Source organism: Hippopotamus amphibius, chromosome 8, assembly GCF_030028045.1.
Source record: "Hippopotamus amphibius kiboko isolate mHipAmp2 chromosome 8, mHipAmp2.hap2, whole genome shotgun sequence".
NCBI lineage: Eukaryota > Metazoa > Chordata > Mammalia > Artiodactyla > Hippopotamidae > Hippopotamus > Hippopotamus amphibius.
In genome coordinates, this window is record NC_080193.1 from 131,466,831 (window position 1) to 131,478,096 (window position 11,266).

General features: G+C 40.4%; 1 pseudogene; it reads left to right on the forward strand.

Annotated features, from left to right (window-relative positions):
- Positions 1–1,419: 1,419 nt before the first annotated feature.
- LOC130859696 (U6 spliceosomal RNA) lies at positions 1,420–1,519 on the forward strand (annotated as a pseudogene).
- Positions 1,520–11,266: the final 9,747 nt, after the last annotated feature.

Consider the following 11,266-nt stretch of genomic DNA (forward strand, 5'->3'; position numbering starts at 1 on the left):
TGTTCTCCTCACTTGCTGTAAGTAGTAAATCCTTCCTTCTCCCCATCTTTGGCTCAGTTGTGTCTTCTGCCTTGGTGCCCACCAAGAGGGGAACCCACTGTCAACTTAAAAAAATTGCACAACATGAGAGTTGCAAGTTGAGTTTATTTGGGGCAAAATGAGGACTGAAGCCCAGGAGACAGCATCCCAGATACCCCTGAGAAACTGTTCCAAAGAGGCAAGGGGAAGATTAGTATACATGTATTCTTGGTAAAGGAGGAGTACATGTGATGTAATACATTTTTTTTGTAAGGGGTTTCTGCTAGTCACGAGGAGCAGACATCACCATGTAGGGATTTAGTGTTTTTCTAGATCTGAAGGGATGCAAGGGTTGGGCTCATAAAATCAGCTCCTGAAAACATCTAACTATCTGAAGACCTGTTCCTCCCATCCTCCAAAGCACAGAGTGTCTCATTTCCAATCTCCACCCTGAATTCCCTTCAGGGGATGTGGAAGGTCAACAGCTACTGCAGCACAAAGTGATTTAATTCTTATACAGGCAGATGGCAAGTTCCAATTTATAGTTGACACCAGTTTTCAGGTAACAGTTCTAATAGGTAAAGAGTGATATATCACTGCTGTATTAATTGGTAATTACCGATGGTATATGATATTGAGCATATTTGTGTGTACTATCTATCTATATATTTTTGGCCAGGTGTCTGTTTAGTTCTCTACATAATTTTAATGGGGTTATTGCTGTTAGAGGTCTTTGTATATTTGAGACAAATCCATTAATAGACACGTGTTTGCAAATATTTTTCTCCCATTTTGTGGCTTGTGTTGACTTAAAATGCACAGCCTGAGAGTTGTGAGTTGAGTTTATTTGGGACAAAACGAGGACTGCAGCCCAGGAGACAGCATCCCAGATAGCTCTGAGTAACTGTTCCAAAGAGGCAAGGGGAAGATTAGTATATATGTATTCTTGGTAAAGGAGGAGTACATGTGATGAAATATATTTTTTTGTATGGGGTTTCTGCTAGTCATGAGCAGCAGACATCACCATGTAGGGATTTAGTGCTTTTCTAGGTGTGAGGGGATGCAAGGGTTGGGCTCATAAAATCAGCTCCTGAAAACATCTAACTATCTGAAGACCTGTTCCGCCCATCCTCCAAAGCACAGAGTGTCTCATTCCTGATCTCCACCCCGAATTGCCTTCAGGGGATGTGGAAGGTCAGCAGGTACAGCAGCACAATGTGATTTAATCCTTGTACAGGCAGATGGCAAGTTCCAATTTATAGTTGACACTTGTCTTTTGATTTTCTGAATAAGGTCTTTCACAGAGTAGAAATCTTTAATTTTATAAACTTCACAATATTATTTATTTTTCTTTGTGGACTGCCCTTTCAGTGTTCTGTGTTAAAACTCAGTGCTCACGTTTCTTGCTTCAGCAACCATAGGCTAAATTTGGAACGATGCAGAGAGGATGAGCATGACCCCTGCACAAGGCACTCAAATTGGAGAAGTGGTCCCTAGTTTTTAAATACTGTAAGAAATTCAATAAAGACTTTAAAATGGTCCACATCAAAAAATCTTTAAAAAAATTAAGATGTGTGACTGTATAAAAAACAAAACAAAACTCAGTGCTCAAACAAAACTCAGTGCTCATGATCTACAAGACCAACCGCAAGCTCGTGTGTTTTTCTTTCTACGTTTTCTCCTATAATTTTGAATCATTTTGCATTTAAAATTTGTCTATGAATAATTTTTGAGTGAATTTGGTGTAAGTTGTAAACTTTGCATCTGCATTCATTTCACACCAAATGGTTTCCAATTAATTGTTTGTTAACTCTTTTTGGAGAAGTTATGGGATATAGTCTCCATTTCAGCTTGAATTTCCCCCAGGTAACCGCGTTCAGCAGTTCTGCGAGCGGCAGCGCTGTCTCCATTCACCTGTGAGGGAGGTGCAGCCTGCACTTCCCGCACTGACCACACAGGGGCGCAGAGCCCGCGTCTCCGACCCGCAGCGCCTGCGCGGTCCCCGAGGCCTGGGCTCTGAGCGCGGACGAGAGTTGTGTCTCCTCAGGCGCCGCCGGGGCTTCGTTGGGTCGCGTGCGTCAGCGTCTCTGCTGACAGGAGCTCAGTCTCCTTAGGACTCGCTGGGCTTTTGGCTTCAGGACAACATGGGGCCACGTCCACGTGGATGGGAGTTGGGTTTCCCGAGGATGCAGATGACACCGGGAGGAAAAGGGGAGGAGAAGCTTCCTGTGGGCGACTGACTGCTGAGGGGGGCCTGTGTTTAGGAGCCTCACTTCACTGGCTCCTCCGCGCGCTGCCCGCCCCCATTCAGTGCTATTATTAGTCTCACTTCACAGGCTAGATGCTCAGTAACTTGCCTCAGGTCATGCGGCCATGAGGTGTCAGAGCCGGTTCTGTGTGACACTAGGGCTCGGGTCCGGACCGTGGCGGTTGCGCGGGCGGCACCCGGAGGACGGGAGGGGGAGGGGGAGGGCTGAGCCGCGCAGGGGTCGTGCGTGCGGGGAGCAGCAGCGCTCCCCGCAGCCCCCCGCATGCCTGTGGGATGACCCCTCAGAGCTGCACATCCCCCCCACCCGCAGCCTCCCTGGCGAGCGTTCTCCCCCCCCCCCCCCAACCCCGGACCCCACGGCGCGCTGTTGGGGAGGGCCCGCTCCTCTGCTCCGCTGGGCTGCCCCGGGTGTGTGGCCCCCACGTCACCTCCCAGACCTGGAGATGCACAGGCAGCTGAGTGTGGTCTGTGCCTTCAAAGGGCCTCTGGGCTAGAGGGTGGGGCAGAGAGGTGGGGGTGATAGTGAGCGGACTTGAGGTGCGGCGCGGGCAGGGTGGAGGTGGAATGGCTGAGACTGCTGTTGATGGGGTGGGGGGGGGGGGGTTGAGAGAAAGGGAGGAGCCTGACTGGGATGCGGAGGTGGATGGTGATGATACTGATTGAAATACGGAAGAGAACACTTTACCGATGCTGGTACCGTGTTTTTATATCACACACTTATTAGGGATTACTAATTTGATGGAATGGTTTTTCTGGAAAAAAAAATCACCCAATTCCTTTACATGATAGGAAGATACAACTATATGTAACTTTCCAGAACATGTAGGGCAGAAATATTATTATTTGGCTCATAAATTCATGTTAAATTCCTGCCTATTTCAATATATTACTTTTCCTCCCTTCCCATCATTCTCTTATACTCTTCTCACTAGAGTAAGAAAACACAGTTCTTGCTCTCTGTATGATTGGCTTGGGAGGTTCTTCTTGAGTTCTTTGGACCCCAGGTGGAGGGGCACACATTTCTCATTGGCGATATCCTATGAGCATAGTGGAATGAAACCTCATCACTGGCAAAACATTTCACTTGCACTCTTATTAGAGCTGCCCTGTTAGACAGACCCAGCTGGACTGTATCTTGGTTACATCACAGGTGAATGAGTTGTCCACTCAGGATGACCCATGGTAATGCATACAGTTGGAGATCACTGTTGATTTCCTTACCCAACACCATGCTGTGCAATGGTAAAAAGGCACAGGATTTCCCTGGGCCCAACTCTTGTTACCCTGGCAACCATAGCCTTAGGGGAAATCCTATATTGTAAATTAGAGAGGAATGTGCCAGTACAAACATTCAAAACAGTGTGTCTCATTACCACTTTCAAAGTTAGATTTTTATTTTCTATCAAAGTAACATTGATATACAATGTTGTGTATGTTGTAGTTGTAGAGAATCATTCTCATTTATACATGTACATGTATCTGTGCATGTTTGGCTTCTTTTCCCACATGGATTATTAGAGAGTGATGATAGCCCTTGTTATACATAGATCTATGATGAATATCTGTTTTCCATGAAATAGTTTGTATTTGATGCTCCCATCCTCCAAATTGAACCCTTGACCACTTCTGTCCACTTTGGTAACCATATGTTTGTGTTTTACTTCCCTGAGTCTGTTTATGTTTTCTCAGTTATTTCAATGGTGTGTATTTTTAGATTCCACCTACAAGTGATATATAATATTTGACTTTCCGATTCAGACTAACTTTAGTTTTATTAACTCTAGGTTTCTCTATGTTCTTGCCAATGGCGTTATTCTTATACATGGCAGAGTCGTATGCCATTGTGTACACGTATCACTTCTTTGTTATCTGTTCCTCTGTCTAAAGATACTTTGTAGATCTCCATATCTTGGGTCTTGTATAGGGTGCTGCAGTGCATACTAGGTGCCGTGTGTTTACGAATTCTGGTTTCAGCGCAAATACTCTCAGGTGTGGGACTCTCAGATCATTCGGTACCTCAATGTTTACTTTTTAAAGGAACTTCCATACTGTTCCCTAGAGTGGCTTTCACAATTTCCATCCCAACAACATGAAAGGAGGGACCCCCTTTTTTAACCCCCACTCTAGAAAATACTGTCAACTCACTTTGTGATAATGGCCATTTTGACTGTTGGCAGATGTTATTTTGTCATAGTTTTGATTTGCCTGTCTCTAATAACCCACCATAAAAAACCTCTTTATTTTTAAACAATATGAGTAGAATTTATCTGTTGAAGTTATCTTCTTGAAAGTCTGCCCTGTTTTTCTTTTTTTTCGATTACTTTAATCTGGAAAGATTTTGAGTCCAGGTATCATTTACCTCCCTAGAGTCCTTCTCATTATTAAGTAAACTTAAGTAGTTATCAGGTTGCTGTTGGGAGAAAAGGCCACAAAGGGGCAGGATTTATTCATGCCCTACTCTTGTTAATATGGTAACCAGAGCCTTAGGGGTACTTAGGTTCCCTGATTGTAGATTACAGTGAAATGTATTTGAAACAGACAGCAAAAGATTGTGTCTCATTATTCCTTGAGTTTTTAAAAAGTTAATGTTACTTTTTAGTGGAATAAACTTGATTTACAATGTTGTCTGTTAGGTGTACAAAATCTTACTCACTTATACATATATGTATTCCATGTCAGTGACTTTTCACATACAAGTTATTCTAGAGGGTTTGGTACACCTCCCGTTTTGTAGAGTAAGGCCTTGTTGATTACCTCTTTTCTATGTATTCCTGTGGATATGTTAACCAAAACTCCAGATATATCCCTTTCACACACCTTTCCCCTTTGGTAAAACTATAAGTTTGTTTACTAATTTTTTGTGTCCGTTTCACTTTTGTTAACTAGTTCATTGGTATCTATTGCTCCATTGTACCTGAAAGCAATATCATGTGATATTTGTCTGTCTCTTTCTGACATCACTTATATGATAATCTCTAGGGCCAAAGGTTACTTCAAAGGTCCTTTTTTCATTCTTTTCCTGGCAGAGTCATGTTTCGTTGTATACATATCTCACTTCTGTATCCACAGATCTGTGGATTTACATTTTGTGTGCTCCCTTGTGTTGGCTACTATAAATTGTGCTGCAGTGCATGCTTGGGTGTCTGTGCATTTTTGAAATCTGGTTTCAATGCATATACTCTTAGGTGTAGCACTGCCTGATCATATGGTAGCTCTATTTTTACCTTTTAATGGCACTTCCATAATGTTCTCTATAGGGGCTGTAAGCATTTACATCCCACTAGCACCATGAAAGGATTTCATTTTCTCCATGCCCTCTTCGCCATTTATTGATTGTAAATTTTCGTGATGGCGTTTTAGACTGGAGGCAGGTTATCCCTATTTGTAGATTTGATTTGCAAGTGTCTGCCAGTTGTTATGTTGAGCATGTTTTTATGGGCTGGTTTTCTTCATAAAATTGTGATTTGGATTCACCTGTAGAAATTGCCTTCTTGAAAGTCAGTCCTGATTTCAATTACTTTCCGAGAACTTACCCCTGGACGTTGTTTGAGGGAAGGTATCATTTAGAGCCTAGAGTCCTTGAGAATAAAAAGGGCCCATAAGGACTTGTTTTAAGGATGCTTTTCCAGGAAATGGTCCAAAGGCACAGAATTTCCTCGGGCTCAATTCTGGTTACCCTGGAATCCACAGCCTTAGGGGAAAGCCTCTTTAGGCTTGTAATTTAGAGAGGAATGTGTCAAACACCCAAAACACTGTGTCTCCTTACCACTTTTAAAATTAGACTAATTTTCATTGTTTATAGGAGTAACATTGGTATACAATGTTGTGTATGTTTTAGGTGTAGAGAATAATTTTCATTTCTACATCTACATATATCTGTGCAAGTTTGGCATCTTTTCCCAAATAGGTTATTAGAGAGTGTTGATAGTCTTCCCTTGGTATACGTAGATCCATGCTTAACATCTGTTTTCTATGAAAGAGTATGTGTTTGTTAATCCCATCCTCCTAATGGGTTTCTTGACCCCTTCTGTCACCTTTGACAAACATATTTTTGTGTTTTATGTCCTTGAGTCTCTTTATGTTTTCTCAGGTATTTCAATGGTGTGTATTTTTAGATTCTCCTAGAAGTGACATCACGTAATATTTGACTTTCTGATTCTCACTAACATGATGTAGTTTTATTAACTATAGGTTGATCTATGTTCCTGCTAATGGCATTCTTTCATTCTTGTACATGGTGAAGTCATACTCCAGTGTATACCTGTATTTCTTCTTTGCTTTCTGCTCATCTGTCCCAGGACATTTTGTATGCCTCCACATCTCGGGTCTTGTATATGGTGCTGCAGTGTACACATGGGTGTCTGTGTGTTTTCGAATTCTGGTTTCAACATGTTTACTCTCAGGAGTCAGACTCTCAGCTCATTTGTACACCAATGTTTCCTTTTTAATGGCACTTCCGTCATGTTCTCTGTAGTGGCTTTTACAGTGTCCATCCCACCAGCACAAAAGAAGGGTCCCCAGTTATGTAATCCCCTCTCTAGAATATATTGTCTACCTAATTTGTGACAATCACCATTTTCACTAGTGGCAGGTGATATTTTAGTTATGATAAACTAGATATTTATCATAGTTTTGATTTGGCCTTATCTCCAATAATTTACCAAAAAGAACATCTTTTGGTGTTTTTTTTTTTTAATTTTTATTCTTAAACAATATGTGTAGAATTTACCTGTTGAAATTATCTTCTTGAAAGTCTGCCCTGTTTTTATTTTTGATTACTTTATCCTAGAAATTTTGAGGCCAGGTGTCATTTACCTCCCCACAGTCCTTGGGATCATTAAGTAACCTTAAGCAATTTTTATTAGGTTGCTTTTGTGAGAAAAGGCCACAAGGGGGCATGATTTCTTCATTCGCTACTCTTGTCAGTATGATAGCCAGAGCCTTAGGGGTAGTCTGGTTCTCTGATTGTAGATTAGAGTGAAATGTGTAAGAAAAAGAGCAAAAGATTGTGTCTCATTATTCCTCGCTGTTTTTTTAAAAACTTAACGTTAATTTTGATTGGAATTACGTTGATTTAGGATGTTGTCTTAGGTGTACAAAATTTTCTTCAGTTATAGATATACACATATATATTCAATGTCAGTGACTTTTCACACATAAGTTATCCTGGAGGGTTTGGTACACCTTCCTTGCTCTAGGGTGAGGCCTTGTCAATTATCTCTTTTACATGTGTTTCTGCGGATATGTTAATCAAAACTCCAGATATATCCCTTTCACATACCTTTCCCCTCTGGTAAAACTCTAAGTTTGTCTACTGATTTTCTGTGCCTGTTTCACTTTTGTTAACTAGTTCATTGGTATCTATTGCTCCATTGCACCTAAAATGATACCATAGGATATTTGTGTCTCTTTCTGACTTACTTATATGATAATCTCTAGGGCCAAAGGTTACTGCAAATGTCATTTTTTCATTCTTTTTCCTGGCAGAGTCATGTTTCATTGTGTACATGTCCCAGTTCTTTATCCACATTTCTGTGGATTTACATTTTGTGTGCTTCCTTGTGTTGGCTATTGTAAATTGTGCTGCAGTGTATGCTTGGGTGTCTGCGTTTTTGTTTGTTTGTTTGTTTTGTTTTTACTGTCTCCCTAAGGCCTTTTATTTTTTTTTTATTTTTAAGAACTTTTATTGAGATACAGTTAACATACAATAATCTCCCAATTCATTCCCTCCCAACTCTCTCCGCTTTCCCCACTTGGTGTCCATATGTTTGTTCTCTACATCTGTGTCTCTATTTCTGCCTTGCAAACCAGTTGATTTGTACCATTTTTCTATATTCCGCATATATGTGTTAATATACGATATTTGTTTTTCTCTTTCTGACTCACTTCACTTTGTATGACAGTCTCTAGGTCCATCCATGTCTCTACAAACGTCCCAGTTTCATTCCTTTTTACAGTTGAGTAATATTCCATCTGTGTGTTTTTGAATTCTACTTTCAACGCATAGACTCTTATCTGTAGCACTGCCTGATGCTGTGGTAGCTCTATTTTTACCTTTCAAGACACCTCCATTCTTTCTCATTGGTTGCCCTTTGCAATTTACACCCCACCAACAGAATAGAGTGAACCCACATATCCAGAACCTCTTCATCACGTATTTTAGTACACTTTTTCTTGAATACCATGCTGGCTGGTGTGAGGTGATACCTTTTTGTAGTTTGAGTTTGCATATCTCTAACTATTGGTGGTACTGAGAATTTTTTCAGGTGTTTTCTTTAAAATAATAGTGTGAATTAAATTTACCTCTGTGAGGTGTCTTCTTGAAAGTTTGCCTTTTTTGCATTTTTTCCTTCAATTCCTGACCCAGGAGATTTTTTGTGGGCTGGTATCTTCTACAAACCTGCAGTCCTTGTGAATATTAAGTGACCATTAGCACTGGGTTTAAATCTGCTCTTGGGGGAAATGTCCACAAAGCAGCAGGATTTCTCCATTCCCATATTTGGTTACTAGTGCAACAGAGCCTTTCTGGAGGTTGTATTCCTCGTTTCTGAATTAGGGTGGAATGTGCCAGGAGACAGCACCAAAGATTAGGTTTCCTTATTTCTTCTTTGTTCTTTTAAATTAATCTCCTAATTTCTATTTGCAGAACTTTACTTACAATGTTGTGTTTGTTTTACGTGTAAAGACTCTGGTTCATTTATACATACACACACACATACACACACACACACACATATGTAGTCATCTTAGGATCCTATTCTCACTTAGCTTAGTACAGAGTGTTGTGTAGACCTTTATTGGGATACCGTGGTCTTCGGTGGTTATATACTTTATATGTATTATTATATACATGTTACTCCAATATCCTAATTTATACATTCCTCTAAACTTTCCACTTGATTAAGCATAAGTTTGTTTTCTGAGTGTGTGTGTGTCTTCTCTGTGGAAATATGTTCATTGGTTTTAATTTTTAGATAAACTATGATATTTATAGGTGTTATTTGTTTTTGTTTTCATTTTAAAGCTCTTTATTGGAATATAATTGCTTTACATTGTTGTGCCAGTTTTTGCTGTACAACAAAGTGAATCAGCTATATATATCCCCGTATCCTCTCCCTCCCGTGACTTCCCCCCACCCTCCCTATCCCATCCCTCTAAGTCATCACCCATCAATTAGTTGATCTCCCTGTTTTATGCAGCAGTTTCCTACTAGCTATCTGTTTTACAGTTGGCAGTGTATACACGTCAGTACTATTCTCTTGCTTCGTCCCAGCTTCCCCTTCGCCCCCAAACCCATGTCCTCAAGTCCGTTCTCTACAACTGAATCTTTATTCTTGCCCTGTCACTGGGTTCATGAGAATCATTTTTTTAGATTCTATATTTATGAGTTAGCATACGGTGTTTGTTTTTCTCTTTCTGGCTTACTTCGCTCTGTATGACAGACTCTAGGTCCATCCACCTCACTATATATAATTCAATTTCATTCCTTTTTATGGCTGAGTAATATTCCATTGTATATATGTGCCACATCTTCTTTATCCATTCATCTGTCGATGGGCATTTAGGTTACTTCCATGTCCTGGCTATTGTAAATAGTGCTGCAATGAACATTGTGGTACATGTTTCTTTTTGGATTATGGTTTTCTCAGGGTATATGCCCAGGAGTGGGTTTGCTGGGTCATATGGTAGTTCTGTTTGTAGTTTTTTAAGGAATGTCCACACTGTTTTCCATAATGGCTGTACCAATTTGCATTCCCACCAACAGTGCAGGAGGGTTCCCTTTTCTCCACACCCCCTCCAGCATTTATTGTTTCTAGATTTTTTGATGATGGCCATTCTGACTGGTGTGAGGTGATACCTCATTATGGCCTTGACTTGCATTTCTCTAATGATTAGTGATGTTGAGCATCGTTTCATGTGTTTGTTAGCCATCTGCGTGTCTTCTTTGGAGAAATGTCTATTTAGGTCTTCCGCCAGCTTGTGGATTGGGTCATTTGCTTTTTTGGTATGAAGCTGCTTGAGCTGCTTGTATATTTTGGAGATTAATCCTTTATAGGTATTATTTGTTTTTCACTTTCCTACTTACTTCGCATAGTCCGATTATTACTAGGCTGATCTATGGTGCTGCAAAGTGTACTGTTTTATTCTTTTTGTGGCTCATATTCCATTGTGGATGTATATCCCTCCTTCTGTGTCCATTCGTCTGTTGATGGACATTTTGTTTACTTCCATACTTGGCTATTTTTTACAATGCTACAGTCCAGATTTAGTTGCCTTTGTCTTTTCCTTTCTGGTCTTCTCAGGTTAGAGGTCAAGTAGTGGGTCTCCCAGAGCATATGGCAGCTCAATTTTTTCCTTTAAAAGGCACCTCCATTTTTATCTCATTAGTGGCTCTTACCAATTTACACCCCACCAACAGCCGAGAAGTTACCCACTTCTCCACAACCGCTTCAGCATGTATTGTTAGTAGACTTTTTGCTAAATGCCATACCGAGTGGTGTGATGTGATAACTTTTTGTCATTTGGATTAGCATATCTCTAATAATTTGTGAAGCTGAGCATTTTTTCATGTCTTTTTAAAAAAAATTGTGAGCAAAATTAACCTTTGTAAATTGTCGTCTTGAAAGTTTGCCCTCTTTGCATTTTTATGTTGATTCTCAACACAGGGGATTTTTTGAGGGCAGGTGTCTTTTACAAACCTGCAGTCCTTGTGAATATTAAGTAACCATAAGCACTGGGTTTAAAGTTGTTGTGGGAAACGTCCACAGGCGGCAGGATTTCTCCATTCCCGAATTCGGTTGCTAGGGCAACAGAACATTTTTGGAGGTCATGTTCTTAAGTTCTAAGAGAGGAATATGCGAGGACAAAATCCAAAAAGCTTAAGTCATGAGTTCCTGCATATTTTTGATTGTAATTTTTATTTTTTATAGGAGTAAATTTGCTTCAATGTTGTGCTTTTCCTAAGTGTTCAGAATCTGG